The sequence below is a fragment of the Eptesicus fuscus genome, chromosome 11, assembly GCF_027574615.1.
Source record: "Eptesicus fuscus isolate TK198812 chromosome 11, DD_ASM_mEF_20220401, whole genome shotgun sequence".
Taxonomy (NCBI): Eukaryota; Metazoa; Chordata; class Mammalia; order Chiroptera; family Vespertilionidae; genus Eptesicus; species Eptesicus fuscus.
In genome coordinates, this window is record NC_072483.1 from 68,652,450 (window position 1) to 68,668,712 (window position 16,263).

At 46.1% G+C, this 16,263-nt stretch overlaps 1 protein-coding gene across 1 annotated transcript in view; it reads left to right on the plus strand.

Moving 5' to 3' along the window:
- Nucleotides 1–4,399: 4,399 nt before the first annotated feature.
- Nucleotides 4,400–16,263, plus strand: part of SERPINE2 (serpin family E member 2) — a 59,829-nt gene continuing 47,965 nt past the window's right edge. The window contains exon 1 of the mRNA XM_008145098.3: nucleotides 4,400–4,596. The gene's annotated coding sequence lies outside the window, so the exon portion shown is untranslated. The remainder of the gene's footprint in view (nucleotides 4,597–16,263) is intronic.

The window sequence follows — 16,263 nt, forward strand, 5'->3', positions numbered from 1 at the left end:
GGCTAGAAGTAGAAAAGGCTCAGAAGAATTGCTGTGGACCTCTACTCAGCAGGGGCAGGGGTCACAGTGGTTCTGGGGGCCCAGATGAGAAGAATTCAATCTCATTAAGCTGGGACAAATCAGTTCCAATGACTTTCCCCACTCCCTTCAGGACTCAGGGTGCTGGGAGGGGATCATATGCTCACCCCCTGGCTAGAAGAAGGAAAGACACCATGACTCCCATTTCTGACGGGGAGACACATAGAGCCCGAGAGCAAATTAGATTCTGAGATCAAGACTGGGGAATAGATGCCGGGTGGCCACAAGCCAGTCAATGTTGCCTCCATGCAGAGTGTGAGGAGGAGAGGAGATAAAGCAGCAGGCAGGCAATTGCATAGCGCCCACATATAGAGGAGGAGGATTTGATGAGCAAAAGATAAAGGCTGGGTAAGGAATTGGAGGAGAGAGACTAGACAAAGGAGTTTCAAAAAAATGGGCAAAACACCAGAGGTAAATGCTGCCCAGACATCAAGGGTGGTGAAGAATGATGAAAACGTACTGAGGCTGGCATTGGAAGTGATTGGTAACAGAGCTTTGGGAGAAGGGTGGGGGAGGGATGGAGGAAGGGAGAGAAAGGGAGACACAGTCAGTGATGCAGGTAAGAAGATAGGTCAGATACTTATGTGGAAGTAGAGAGACAACATCTATTCCTTGAGTGTAAAAGGAAGACAAGCTAGGTTGTTGTTTGAAGGGGTCAATGTCACAATGACCCTCAGGGTTTCCCATCCCTATTTGACCAAATAGTGCAAGTAGACAATAGTACTTAGCCTAGCACTTAGTCAATGTTTTTTCTCTGAAGCGCTTGGTGAAAGGTAGTGACGAAAATGGGGAAGTGTGAATTGATGCTCTGGTTTAATGTTTCAGAAGTTACAGAAAGAAGAAATTGAATTTATTTGAAAGCCAACTTGAAAGGGAAATAAAAATGCCTTTTATAAGCTAAAAAAAAAAAAATCATAACAATGCAACAGTCCCAGAAACTAATTGTCTAAGTGAACTGTTATAACCAGTCTTCTTTCCCCTGGCTGAAACAGTCTTACATAACAGCCTTTGCATCTATAATGTTGTGTAACAAGTCGTCTTGTGGGGTAATGTGTTTTCAATTGGGGGTTAGATAGAAGAGGAGCAACTATTATCTTATTATTGAAACATCAGTCATTTTTCCAGACAATACACATCACCCATTGGAAGCTAAGGATAGTTTTTACTTAAATACAAGGCCATACTGTTAGGGTGTTTGGGGGAGCAGGGGGATGGGGCAGGGGGATTTTCATCTTCATCCAAAGCACTCAACACTGGACCTCTTCCAAGAGAGGAAACGAGACTAAATAGATCATTTGTTTTATTCTGTTTGGGCATTTCTTGCGTTTCTCCCAACTGCGGCTTATGGACACAAAGCCAAACTCAGAGACTGACTGGAGCTGGCTAAACTCCAGGTCACTTTTTTTACTTTTTAAAGGAATAAACAATTTGAAGCTCTCTCCAAGGATTAAGGCAAGCCACACAATTGAAGGACAAAATGAAATTCTGTGGTGAATGTAAAGTTGCGAAGAAAGAGGCAGGTGGGAGAGTTCAATGATTTGGATTTCTCAAACAAAACCAAGGTAGAGAGGCGAGGCACATGCTGCTTGAAAGAGCACATCTGTGAGAAATCGTTTTCAAAGAGGGTCAAGCACTAGATGAGCTGCTCTCCTGGGCACCAACAGAGGTAGGAACGCGGCTTCTTTGGAGCAGCCCCCTAATGATGGGAGTCAAAGTGCCTGGTGACTTGAATGTCGCTTGAAAGCTTGGGAGATTGCTTCTGTATCCTCTTACTGGCATCAGGAAGGCCGGCCAACCCCAGCCATGCTCATTCTATAATAAGCATAGTTGGTATTCCCGGCATATACCGCAGGCAGAATGGGTCTTTGTCTTGAATCATTTCCCTTTGGGAGACACTCATTGGCAGTCCCATCCAACGTCCAAGGAGAGAGAAAGGCACATTAGTGGTTGGGCTTAGTTTAGCATATTAGTTAACACTGCATCCTGTCTGATTTCAGAATCGACAAGTCATGTACAGTACTGCTCAAAATGTTCCTTCCACAGTACTGGATGTAAACAAAAGAGATAAGTTCCAGAGACACCTGATGGTCTTTTAGATATGAAGAATCTGGAATCTAAATACACTCTAGTTGGTAAAATGAAACATTTTTTCCCTTAAAAATGCTGGTTCCATTAAAACAAGAGACTGAAACCCTTTAAAATAACATTTATGCATTTCTTTCAAAAACTTAGAGTATCTTTTACTTTTTTAACTTTAAAGTAACTTTACTAAAAATTTAAAATTACAAATAATTAACCAAAGTGTTTGCAATACACATCAGTATAGCAATGTTAATGTCCTTATTGTCATATTGTATAATTGTTAATATCCTGATTGTGATATTCTAAAATGTTACCGATGGGGGAAACTGGGCAAAGTTTACAAGGGACCTCTCTGTGTTATTTCTTACAACTGCATGGGAACCTATGGTTATCTCTGGAAAAAAAATTCAATTAAAACAAGTGATTGAGATAGAAATGAACATGGGGAATTAGGCAGGCTTTTATCACCTGGCTTCACCCACACTTTTTGGTACTAGTTGCTACACTAGTCCCTTGAATGACTTCCTTCCATCGGGAAGAGGCTATTCCTAGCTTCTCAAATACACCGAGTTCATACCCACCTCTAGGCTTCTCCTCCTCCAGCCTTCTCCAAACCCCCATTATTCTTCCCAGCTCCAGCTTACCCTCCTGACGAGACTGTCTCCAGAGCAGTACTTATCATGTCAATAGCCACCAGGCACTTGTTCACCAACCTTCAACAATCATTTATTGAGCAACTACTATCTCTGTAGAATTGGCTCTAGGCACTAAGGATTGGCTGAGTTGGAAACCATGCTGAACTGGTTTCTCTCCCCTGCTTTCTGGGAGCACATAGTCTCACGAGGAAGGATGGGAGAAAACTAGCCAAGAAACAAGTAAAAAAAAAAAAAAATCAAACCATGACGAGGTCTACGAAGTAAGCAATAGGTTGTAGAAGGGAGGAAGTGGTCAAGTGGTCAGGGAAAGTTAGCTCAAGTGATCAGGGAAGGTTTCCTAAGAAGGTGGCACTTGACTTGTGACCTGAAGTATAAGGAGGCAGTCGCAGTCATAAGATCATGAGATCATGGGCAGGGGGAAGGGGAGCATTTCAGGCAGCGGGAATAAGAAGGCTTTAAATCCTGCTCTGTAATTGGATATAAATATTAGGCTTGGCTGTAAATAACAAGACAGGTTTTTTTGTGCGGACTGTTTTCTTTTTATTTAAGGGCCAAACCTCCCATAGCTCTCTGAAAGGCTGTGAATACCCTTCGGCTAGCCCAGACTTTATACTTAAAAGCGACTTTCTCACCCTAACACATGCACACACCGTCTAGCATGGTCGCCCACGGTTGCCTACGCGCCAGTTGCAGATTCCAAGTTGCTCTCATCTGTGGATACAGCCTCAGCTCAAGGCTGTGTCTTAGATTTATCTCATTTCTTTCGCATAGCTGGGGCCCTGGGCCTGCTGGTGAGGGTTCTGCGCTGTCTAAGGGCAACATAATTATGTCATTAAGTTGGGTCCCCACAAACCTAAATTGACCCAAACGAGGGCTGAATAGGAGATCTGGGTAACACAGCTGGGAGCCGGACGGTGGTGATTTGTCACGGGCCTCAAGGGTCTGCACTTCGCTGCGCACAAGGTCCAGTCCCCTGGGCTGCAGTTGCGGGTTGGGAAGGGCTGAATCCCCAGCACTCTGCGGTTCCTCCTGCTGTCACCGCAGCCAAGGATCCAGTTTTCTGAATTCACTCGTCTGCCTTCCGCTTAAGGCGATGAGCTGCCGCTCCTCGGTCCCCGTGGCTGGAGCAGGCGGCCCTGGGGCGCCCTGAGAAGCACCTCGAGGGGTGTTCTACCCCTTCCCGGCCGCGACCTGGCACCGTTATCCCCATCACCCGGACCGATGGGCGCTGTCCCAGGGGACAGCTAAGACCACTCGCCCAGCGTCCCAGGGACGCGCCGGGAGCCCGTGGGTCCCTCCTCCTCCCACCGACACCCGGATCCGCGCGACCCACGTGCAGCTCGGCCCAAGCAGGCGCCGCACCTCGGGGTCACCGCGTCTCCTGGCGCTTTCTGGGCACAGTGACACGACGGTGACCCCCTTGGGGGCGATATCCGCGAGGCGGCGCCCAAAGTGGGGGCGTCCCAGCGTGCGGGCGCGGGGACACGGCGGCCCGCTGGCACACAAAGGAGGCGGCGGGAAGGCGGGGCGGGGCGGGGCGGGATTGGCAGGAAGGGGCGGGGGCCGGGTGGCCGGCGATAAAGCCCCCGCCGCGGCGGCTACTGGCTAGCGCTCCGGGGTGCACTGGCTGCTCCCGCTACTCGAAGTCTGCAGACGCCACCGCCTCTTCCTTCTCGGACCCTCCTCCTCGCCGCCGCCGCCGCCACTCTCCGGCCTCCGATCGCCCGCCCCGCCGCCACCCGGCTTCGGCTCGCCAACTGGGGATCCCGAACCAGGGGCGGTGAGTACGGGGTGCGCGCCCCGGTCGGTCGTGGGCGTCCAGGGCCGGGAGGGGAGCAGCGGCGATGCCTCTGAGCCGGGGACTGTCCCTCCGCGCGCCGCCGGCTCCCCGCTGCGACCTTGCTCTCGGATGGGAGGCTGCGGGGCGAGCGGGGCCCGGGGGCGGCGGCGTCGGGGCGGAGGAACTTTCTCAGCCGCCCTTAGGCTGCGGCGGCCGGGGCTGCTGTGCGCCCGGCCCCTGTGCCCCGGAACCCGGGCAGGGCGAGGAGGGTCCGCGCCGCTGGGGCGTCCAGATGTGCCCGCAGCTGGGAGTCCTGGGGAATGCGTGGTTTCTGCGGGTCCATCCTAACTGGCCCCCGTACTCCTGAACCCGAGGTGCCCAGGTACTCCTGGGCATCCCCTACCCTGTAGTTTGCATGTGCGCTGCCTTACGAGGAAAGACAAACGGACTCTTGTTTCCATTGCCTGAACAAGGTGGGGGTGATTAGTGGTTTGGGGGGTTGCGGCGTGGGGGGTGGGGGGCTTTAAATTGGCCTTTGGCATCCGTTTTAATCCTATGGAGCAGGTCTCTGCTATTTTCATCTTCTGTACCCATGGGAATTGCGATGCTGGTTAGTGACTACAGGTAAGATGAAAAGTACTCCGAAATTCCGGGCGGAATTGGGTATTTGCCTACAAACCGATTGGGAAGGGAAGGCTCCGATTACATAAGACAGCACTCACTGTACCTGAGGTATTGTGGAAAGTGCTATCGGAGGTTTTAGTATTTTAGTGCAAGAAAAACAATGTTCATGTGTGTGTCTCTCTTGAGAAATCTCAAATGCTGCCGTGTCTTGCTTTGACTACTTTGCAGAGAACATTCTTATATTTAGCATCCACATGAAAAGGTGCTTGAAGGTTTGACTTCCTCTTTCAAGCCAGGAAGCAATTTACTTCTCGGAACTGTTCAGGGACAATGTATGTGATAATTTTTTTTTTTTTTTTTTTTACTTTGGAGATTTTACATCCAAAGTTGAACACAGATAACTGAAAGAAAAGTAAGCGTTTTTGCTAATTTGTCTGTCTAAAGCGCACTTCCAAAATCGAAGACACTTTCGAGGCTTTCTGCATATCTCGATCAGCAATTATGTGCTGTTTGCAGTATTTCAGCAGTAATTTTCTTCAGCTCTGGAAACGAAGGTGTTAGCCTAAATAATCTAAGGTTTCTTTCAACCCTTACGTTTTTATTCTCTATTAAAATAGTGTTTGAAAATAGTGTACAGTGTGAGGCAATTATTGAAGGTCATCAAGATGTCATCTATCTTCTATCCTTTAAAAAATGAATATGTACAGAAAATTTCTGCCTCCCATGAACTTCACATATGGGTGTAATTTTAAAAGGACAAAAATGACTCAGTCTGAAAAGGACATTCATTTTCCGATCCAGACATAAGGGATTGGATACTAATCAGACTGAAGTGGCAGAGTTCGGAAGTGAGGTGGTGAGTTGGCCAGGTCCCTGCTACTCCTCCTCTATGTGGCTTCTTCTGCCATCCGGGCACTCCCCGGGCAGACTTTGGCTGCTGGCCTTTCTTTTCTTTCCTCCAGTCCCAGAGTCCATGGGGGCGGAGGGGTGCTCTCGATCCTTGACGGTCTCAAATCCAGTGACCTCCACCCACTCTAGCTACTTAGTCTCTACATCCAAGTCTTGCCCTCTCCCAGAGATGCTCCGCTTGTGAAATAAGACACTTCAGCGTCTCAGTGTCCCTGAACCATCCTTCCAAGTTGCTGACCGGCCCTCCCGTTACAACTCTTCTTCAACACAAGAGATCTCTTCCCTTCCTCCTTCCCTTTGGGCAGGTGACTTCATGGCCCACTCTACCCTACTATAGGGACCACTGGATTAAAATCCCTCCATGTCCTACCCCATTTCCCTCCTACAAACTTTTCCCAGTCATCCAGGAAATCTCCTTAGGCATCTACTGTGTCCAGGCACTAGTGTATGGTAAAGATAGAAGGTACCTGCTCTATTTGAATTGTCGTTCTTGTGGGAGGAAACAGACAAAGAGCAAACCGAATTATGCTACCATATAATGTCTGATAATAAAACATGAATAGGGTAGAAGAATAGAAAAAATCAAGTTGGAACTGGGAACATCGAGAAGGTTAAAGAGAAGGCCTCCCTGTGGCAGTGCCTAATGTCTCCCTAGGAACTCTTTTCTCTTTTAAAGGTATTTTTAAAATTCCATCCCCTCCCTTATCTCTGTATCCTCACCTCATCTCCAACTACCACCATGTCTCCCCGGGCTTCTGAAATGAGTTAACACCACCCCTTCCTTCTGAGCTCTGTACGAACTGGCCAAAGTCTCCCCAAAGTAGAAGACCCGCAGTTCCTGAATGGGTCACCCTGCAGACGCTCTGCACATCTCCCTGTGGAATTCGATGTGATCTTTGCTTCCTTCCTGGTGCTTTCTTCCTTCCATGGTTGCCATCTCCTCCTGCGTTTCCTTCTGCCTCCCTGGCTTCTCCACTGCCTCCTGGGGAGACTCAGGGCTCTGTCCTTACTCTCTATGTAGTCTTTGGGCGACCATGTGCCCATAGCTCCAACTTTCACCAAGTACAAAGTGAGTCTCCAGCTGGTGACCTACAGGCTGGCGGACTTATCCATGCCCTTTAGGGAAAGCCTACAACAAATCCAAAACTGGTTTTAGTTCTCACCATCCACTCCGGACCCATTTCATCCTTAGCCCAAATTTGTCCTTCTCTCTTTTAAAAAAAAATACATATTTTTTATTGATTTCAGAGAGGAAGAGAGAGAAATAAACATCAGTGATGAGAGAGAACCATAGATTGGCTGCTGCTGCATGCCCCCCACTGGGAATCGAGCTTGCAACCAAAGCATGTGCCCTGACCAGAAATCGAACCATGACCTCCTGGTTCATAGGTCGATGCTCCACCACTGAGCCACACCAGTAGGGCCCTTTTTTTTTTTTTTCCTTTTTTTTTTTTATGGTGGCTCTACCATTCACCAAGGTGCTAAAGCAGGAACCTCACTGTGATGCTAGTCTCTTCTAGAACTGGCCACATCCAGACACCCGCCACGTCGCATTGCTTCTCCACGCTGTGACGTCCTGGAAACCTCTGCTGGGTCACACTGGCCCTGCCCTGCTTCAGAATGTAGAACTGGTAAAATGGTGGCCAGTGTGTCATTTCCAGCTGGCAGATGTGTTGTTGGCCTGGACAAGTATACAAACACTGAGTTATATTTAGAAATATCAAGATGTCATTTGGATTTATAGCTTCTCTTAAACGTCAGAAGACCTGGAACATGAAGCTAACATTCCTATGTGGCAACACTTGGCTGGCATGGAGTTTCCAGTGCCCGGCCACGCTGGAGGTTGCTTGCTTTCTGGTTCCCCCTGGACCTGTGACCCTCACTATGGTAGCTTGCTGGCTCCCATGAGCTCTGAGCTGGCGGCCACAGGCTGCTGGGAGACCATGACAGCCTGTGATTCCCTATTGGCTCAGCCGGTCTGCCCACTCTCTCACACCTGGTTTTGCACCCCTTTCAACCATCTTCCATGGACTGCTCGGGTGACTTTCCTCCTGCCCCTCAAACCCAAATCTGCTGTGTCCCTCCTGAAAAAACACACCCAGTGCCTCCCTCTTGTCTTTGGGACAAACCCAACTCTGAAGAAGTGGTTATGTTGTATCACAGGTTGGGTGTCTCGGATTGAGAGGTGAGCTCTAGCATCTTTCTGTGGCGTTGTACCCAAGTTTCTTTAAGGAGCATGGTTGATACATGAATCTAGTGTTACCTCACCTGTATTGTGATGCAGTCTCTGCTGTTTACAGCCATTTCCATAGACCTCTCCACCCTCCCGCTTTCTCACAACCTTCCTGGGAGGAAGTGGGGCATGGTGGGTTCCACATCCCAAACAGCAGTGGGGGACTAAAAAATATGGAGGCCTGGGCTGCCCCACCAGCTCTCAGCGTCTGGAACATGGAAGGCCCCATTTAACACATGGTACCCAGAGTAAGACAGTATGTTCCCAAAGGCACTCAGTTGCATTGGACAGTTCTGCCTCAAGAACTCCTTAGCACTCAGCCAGGGAACATTCCACAGTGCGCCACTGTCCCCCACACGGACACCCTAGGATGCCAGCCATTTGTAATGACTGACAAAGCCTAAGCTTTCTTCAACCTCTTCCCACCTCCCTGCCTCCTGCCCTTCCCAAAACTTTTGTTTTCTTGCAAAATGGAACTTTCTGCAGACTCCTCGTACCCTCCTTGCCTTTGCCACTACTGAACCACTGCCGAGAATTCTTTTTCTCCATCTTCTGTCTGCATTGATTGTCTGGGAATCTTCCCCCCTTTGCAAGACCTGGGTCCAGTATCACCTATTCCAAAAAGTTCTTCCTGAAAATCACTACCTCCAGCCTTCCATGGCAGATCTATAATGTGTGCACACACACACCCACTTTACCCTGATGGCAGTTTCTGTGTTATAGCAATGCTAGAGGTCCAGTGCATGAAATTCATGCACGGGGGTGGGTGGGTGGGGAGGGTCCCTCAGCCCGGCCTGCACCCTCTCCAATCTGGGACCCCTCGGGGGATGTCCTACTGCCAGTTTAAGCCCAATCCCTCCCTCTCACAATCCATGACCGCTAGCTCCTAACTGCTCACCTGCCTGCCTGCCTGATTGCCCCTAACCTCTCTGCCTGCCAGCCTGATCACCCCTAATTGCCCTCCCCTGCTGGTCTGGTTGCCCCTAACTGCCCTCCCCTGCTGGTCTGGTCACCCCAACTGCCCTCCCCTCTCGGCCTGGTCACCCCTAACTGCTCTCCCCTGCTGGCCTGATCCCCCTAACTGCTCTCCCCTGCCGGCCTGGTCACCCCTAACTGCCTCTGCCTCAGCCCCCACCACTGTGGCTTTGTCCAGAAGGATGTCCAGAAGATGTCTGGTCTAATTAGCATATTACCCTTTTATTAGTATAGATGCTTTACCCACCAAGCCTGCATGTTAATTTCATTTGCACCTGCAGGGGTGCATGACCCAAAGGTATTTAATGGATTTCTGAACTAAACTATATTCCCTTTTGTTATAAGTTTACTACATATTTCATGAAAGAGTGCTTGTTTTTCAGGCTGAAAGGGAGCTCTCCCCCCAGAGCTCCACCCCTGGTTCTGGTACTTCTTTATTTAACATTACAGGGTAGGGGAAAGTAGGTTTACAGTTGTTCATATGGAAAAAGACATTCAGGTTATGATAATTACAATAGCTCTGTTAACTCTGTTTTGTGTACTCACAACTGTACACCTACTTTTGCCCCACCCTGTATATCTTTACATTAAAGGAAATCTTTGATCAGCCATGTCTTCTGAGAATGAGCATTACTTAGAAAAAAGGCCAGAGAAAAAAAGCAGAAGTCTAATACAGAAGTGCTTCTGTGTCTGTGTTCAGTTATCCTCGTCTGAACCTCTCTTGGCTTGGTTCTGTCTTCCTTGAGGTCCGTTGGCTGTGCTGTGTTCTGTATTTCATGATTTGTACAAGGTAGGAGAATGCTTTCTGCTTTATTTCCATTAATCTTCTCAATGATGGTGATGCATGCCCTCTTGCTGCCCTCCCCCCCCACATAGTCCCATAGTAGTTTTTTGGCTAATGTCTTCAGCAAAGTGCGGTGGAAAGAGTCCTGGGTTGGAAGAGGGGTTTGGGCTGTGCCTCCAATGATTTATATAGCTGACCACTTAGAACTTAACTTCTTTGTCTATACAATGGCTCAGTGGGTATGTTGAAATAATTACCAAAAGGTGTCTTATTTTTTAAAAAATGTAAGTTCTAGGGTTATTTTTCTGTCTGATCCCCTTTGCAAGACCTGGGTCCAGTATCACCTATTCCATAAATATCTTTCTCATAAATATCAGATCTAGAGGAAATTTTTTAAACATTTTAAAAAATTTAATTTATTTTTCCCATTCCCATTTATCCTCTCTATGCCCTCTTCCACCTCTACCCACCCCCTTTCATCCTCAAAATCACCACACTGTTGTCCATGCCCATAAATTCTCTCTCTTTTTCCTTTTTGCTCAATCCCTCCACCCCGCCCTGCATCCCCCCATGAACAAAGAGATGTCTGCCTGGTCTCATGTTTATCTACATGAAATTCTTCTTTTTCTTTTAAACCTATGAAATCATTCAGCTTGGCTCTTTAGTAATTAGAAATAGCACTGAAGGCCAACATGAAGATTTATTTAGTTTGTATTCCTACTTGGATGGATTAATAAAAAATATTAAGTAAATTGTGTCCCATATACTTGGCTCTTCTTTGTAAACCATTATCTTCATCCATAAATGTGCCCATCTTTTCTTTCCAAAACCAACTTTCCTCGTAAATAGATTACAGGTCTGACCTGAAAAATCAGTGTTGGGTTTAAACACACACACACACACACACACACACACACACACACACTCACACAAAACCCTTTGGTGTAGAATGGAGTAAATGCAACAAACTACATCTTTAAGTTATTTGTAATCCACAAGTTCACAATTTGCCTATGAACACTGAGAGATTAGTAAGATTTTATTTCTCTTTTGAGAAATGCTGCCTTTCACCCAGCAGGCCAAGTCTATTTACACAGTCAATGATTCTCCCCGTATCCTGGTTAGGTTTCTAGGTCTGGATATAAGCCCAGTTTGGAGAAGTTGGCGTTCCCTCTGGGGCTTTTTGTGCATGTGGATGGCTACTGAGCCTAGGCAATCTTCTATTTGTAATTCCATTCATGCATATTAACAAACATGTCCCCTGTTTCATCCTTGAATTCCTTCAAAGGTTGAGGTGGACACTCCCTCATTCAAGATTAGATCCGGAACACCACATGCTCTTGCTTCAGTTTGACCTCAGACTTTGTCCTTTGCTTCAGAAAATAATTCCAGAATTGGAATCCATGGTGCCTTTCTATTTTTATCAGTTCATTCTTGAGACGGAGAGATAATGTGGAGGAGATTTTCGTTTAAAAGGAGAAAAAAATCCTTTGCAAAGGCAGAAGGATTTGTCGTAGTGACTGGGAATCTTGGTAAATATACTTGGTTTGTTTTTGTAATGCCCTCCTCAGCCCTGCACTGAGAACTCTGGTAACCTGGAGGATTAGCATCAGTATTTCCCCTTCATTTAGTGCCAACTAATATAGTTCTAGAAAAAACAAAACAAAAACATTTGTCTTTAGCCTAAGTTTTTAATGGACCAAATTTTGAAAGTGAGTTTGGGTATGTGAGAGAGTTTAATGCCAACTACAAAGTCTACTTGAAATAAGTAAGGTGATTGTAAATGAAAATAGATTTTTCTTTTTTTTACTTTAAGAAAATGCTGTGTAAGTAATGTAGTGTTTGCTTCCTCTACTAATTTTTTGTTCATTTTTAAAATAAGAAACCCACTTAGGAAGAAATTATGTTTATTGAGGATTTGGTTACTGTTTAGATTATATGAGCTATCAACTAATGCATTATCTTTTCTTAAAAGTGCAGAAACCTAAATAAAAATAATTGACACAATCATGGGGTGCAAGGTGGAGCTATTGGTTTGCACTGCCACCGCTGAGAGATGGCGGAGATGCCTCTGGCCCTGGAGGTGACTGGAACCAAAGACTCAGGGCCTTGGTGCTCTCTTTTCTCCCCCCTGTCTCTTGTGTCTGGAGGTTTTCTTGATTCAGGGACCATGACGAAAGGCAGCTTCAGGCTCACCTCCCTACAGCCTCATGATCAAAGAGGAAAGAGGGGCTTTCTGCCATTTCCAATTGGAAAAATCCTAGGGAGGCACTCTGATTGGCTCAGTTTGGGTCATGTGCCTTTCCCTGGACCAATGGCTGTGGTCAGGGGAATGGGATATTATGATTGGCCAGAATCTGAGTCACATGTTCAAGCCTGTGGTCAGGAGGGGAGGGAGCACTGAGAGAGGTGTGCTGCACAGGCAAGTTACCCCAACTGCCGTTAGTTTTGTTTTCAGCTGGCAGAGGATCTGTGCTGTCTCCCAGAGCCTTGGGTCTGCCTGTAGGACAGAGGCGGTATCCTTTCCACTCGAACAGCTGGGGAAGAGTGTGGAGCAGCTGGAGTGTCCTCGGTCATACATACAACCTGGGTGTGTCAATGCCAGAGCCTGAACCCAGGTCTGTAAATGTGTGAACTGTGAGTTGATACCAAGAATATTCAAATATTTATATCCCATCAATTTTCATAACTTCTCAAAAATAAATTCCTGTCAAATAATATGCCTCCTCTCAAAAGTGCATCTTCTCCCTTTGCTGTGTAATAGCCTTCAATCACACAGCCAAAACACCCGAGACAGGGAGAGGCTAATATTTCTGTGTTATGTTTCCAGTAATGTTTTTATGCCTTGGACCTCCCCTGCCCCAGTTCGTTCCTTAGACACTTGTTTTCTCATGGGACTCAAACTCTAAAATTAATACTGACTTTTGGGTTGAAAAGGTAGAGTGCATTTACCCAGACTCCAAGGGAGTAACTTAGGCTGAGCTGGGTCATACTCAACATGACCAAAGGAAAAGTGGGGCATGATTTTTAAAAGATGCCTAATTAAACTCCACAAACCTATGAAGACTTAGCTTAGACCAGTGGTCGGCAAACTCATTAGTCAACAGAGCCAAATAGCAACAGTACAACGATTGAAATTTCTTTTGAGAGCCAAATTTTTGAAACTTAAACTTCTTCTAACACCACTTCTTCAAAATAGACTCACCCAGGCCGTGGTATTTTGTGGAAGAGCCACACTCAAGGGGCCTAAGAGCTGCATGTGGCTCGCGAGCCACAGTTTGCCGACCACGGGCTTAGACTATTGTTTGAGATTTAACTTTTCCTAGTTTTTATAGTTCTTTCTGTTTTAAATAGTTACCTTTATTTCAAAATTTGTCACATCTAAATAGTATATTTAGTCCCCTTCCTCTTCCCCTTCCTTCGTTTCATGTAGTAATCTGGAGTGTGGAGGATTGGGAGGCCAATGGTTTTTGGTCTGAATCTAGATTTGATCAGTTACTAGTTAGAGGCCAGGAGATCATAGCTCATTTGCTAAACTTTTCCAAGCCTCAGTTTCTTCATCTGTGAGTTGGGCATGAAGGTAGTTATGTGTTAAGTCTCATGAGGATGAGGTAGAGAGTATAGTTCAGGTGCTGAGCACAGGGGTTAGAATGGAGCTGACTTCCAGGGCATGACATGGTGCTGGTGGGGCTTCCGTTTGTCCAGGTGAGCGTTTCATTTCTCTGGGACTCATGTTTCCTTTCTGTCTTTGACCTGGTGAATGAGTGACTTGCTCTGTGTGTTCACATGCTTTGTTTCTAGACTCCTTTCCTGTAGCACTCTTGGTTGGCAGTACTCCCAGTGACTAGTGGTCATCTGTCCTTCCCGCAGGCTTCCAGGTCTTCCAGGACGGCTGTGGAGAAAGGATGGTTCATGCATGAAATAAACTCCCTCTTACCCCTCTTGTGTGAGGGAATGTGAGAGCTGTGTTCCCAAGAGGTCTTTCTAGGGGCACATTTCAGGCTAACACTGTCAGGGTAGGTGTGTTTTCTTTCTTATGTTAGTTACAAAGAATGAATAAAGGTCTATGGAGTAGAAGATACTCTATTTGGCTTAATATTCCTGTCTTTGCAATATTAAACCAAATAATAAAGAGCATCCAGAGTCTTCTCTTTTTTTTTTTTTTTCAGATGTGAAAATGTCATTCTTACTGTATTCAGTGATGTCCAGATACCCAGTAATAACCATTTGAAACACATGCTGAATGTATTTAAAACATGTGGTCATTTAATTATGATTTGATTCCCTCAATATACAAAAGAGTTCTATGAATATTCAATTAACTTCACCAAGCATACCCAGATAGGAAATGTATTCTATGCTGCCATTAATATGACTTTTGGGAAATTTACAGGCAAATATTCATTTGAGATTTTACACAGCACTCAACGCACGCCCACACCTGAACTGTTGCTCGGACAGTGGGATGGTAGATGTCAGGGAGTCTGTGTGATGACTTAATTATAAAGAGAGCTTTCTTTCTAAAGGTGTGGATTTTCGCTTTGAAATTCATTTACCAATAGACTCATATCATCTTATGCCAAACCTATGTTCATTTCTTAATGACATGTTAATTAAAATAGCCATTTGGAGGATTGGCCAGAGATGCCAAAGTATTCAAAGTAAACCTGTTCTTGTGTAGCAAGGAGGTAAATTATGAATATTCAAGTGCTAGTTATACTAATGTGAATTAATTCAGCAAGTCCTTTCAACATAGTTGTTACAATGCGTGTATATTTTATCACTTATTAGCCTAAAATTTCTGTGAGTAGGATAGTATTTTTTTCACATGTACCATGGGCAAAATTATGCTTTTGTCTTACTCTCTACCTTGTGTTCTACTTATGTGTGCGTCTTTTCTGCCCTGGTAGGAGCCTTTGAGGATTGTTTGGTCTGTCTTATCATTCTGTGCTCCTTCCACAGTACCTGCCCAAAGATGCTTGAAGGGAGCAGCAAAGGAAAGATGATGGATCATCAGTGTGTCAAGTACTGTTGGGCACATTTTATATGTCATCTTGTTGAATCCTAACAGCCCTTGTAAAGTAGAGATTGGTACTAGTTTATAGGTGAGAAATCTGAGATTCGGGTGTGTGAAGCACCCTGCTGAGACTTCCCCCCATGTGTCTCTTCCATGGAGATTTTTTATTCTGAAGCATTGTGTTCAGTGGATGACTGAGGCGAAACAGTCATTTAACTTTTCCTAATACCCACAGGTGAAGGGTCGGGACATTGCTGCACAGAGAATGAATTTGAGAGTCCAAGGAACCTGGGTTTAAACCCCAGGTCTATGCTTAGTAGTTTTGTGGACACAAAAATACACCCCACTCTGGGCCCCATTTCTATAGCTAGAGAATGGAGACGATACGGCTGTTACCTTCCATGCAGTGAAAGACAGTGTTGTCCCCGTTTCACAGAAAGGGAGACAGGAAGTACAGTGATTTAGGTCAGTTGGCAAGGTCAGGGCTGTGGCAGGTTGAGAGCTCATGTCTCTGCTCCTGTCATTTGTCACCTCTCCAGATGCCAAGTCTGGGTACAATGTGGTAACAGATCTGCCACCAACTGTCATCCACCCTTGATTAGTCCTCAGAGTACCCCACTGACTTGGGGACAGTTACTATTCATTCTTAAAGCCACTTGGCTGATTCGTGTCTACTTTTCTCCATGTTGTTCACTTCCGTGATCTCAAAGAGGATTCTTCCCAGAGAGTAAAGAGATTCCCCAAGACTTACTCCAGATGAATCTGGCCCACACAGGTCTTCAAAGGACTGGAAAGTGGCAGCCCTGTTGTATTTGGGTGACATTCAGTTTAAGAGCTAGTTTTTGAGCACTTACTGTGTTAACGGGTGCTCTGAAGGACACAGAAGTATCCACAAAACAGATTGACCTTTGAGGATCTTACATATTTAGGTAGAACAGGCATATCTGTGATACTTGAACAATACAACATAGTCCAGAACAGTGGCACACCATAGTGGAGTGAGGGGGGCAATTAAGGGGCGTATTATTTGCAGAGGAGTTAAATTCAACAGTGAAATAACATCACAATTGGTTTGCTTTTCGCTGTCACGTGCCATGTGATGAACTAGTCCTCCAACGGAACAGA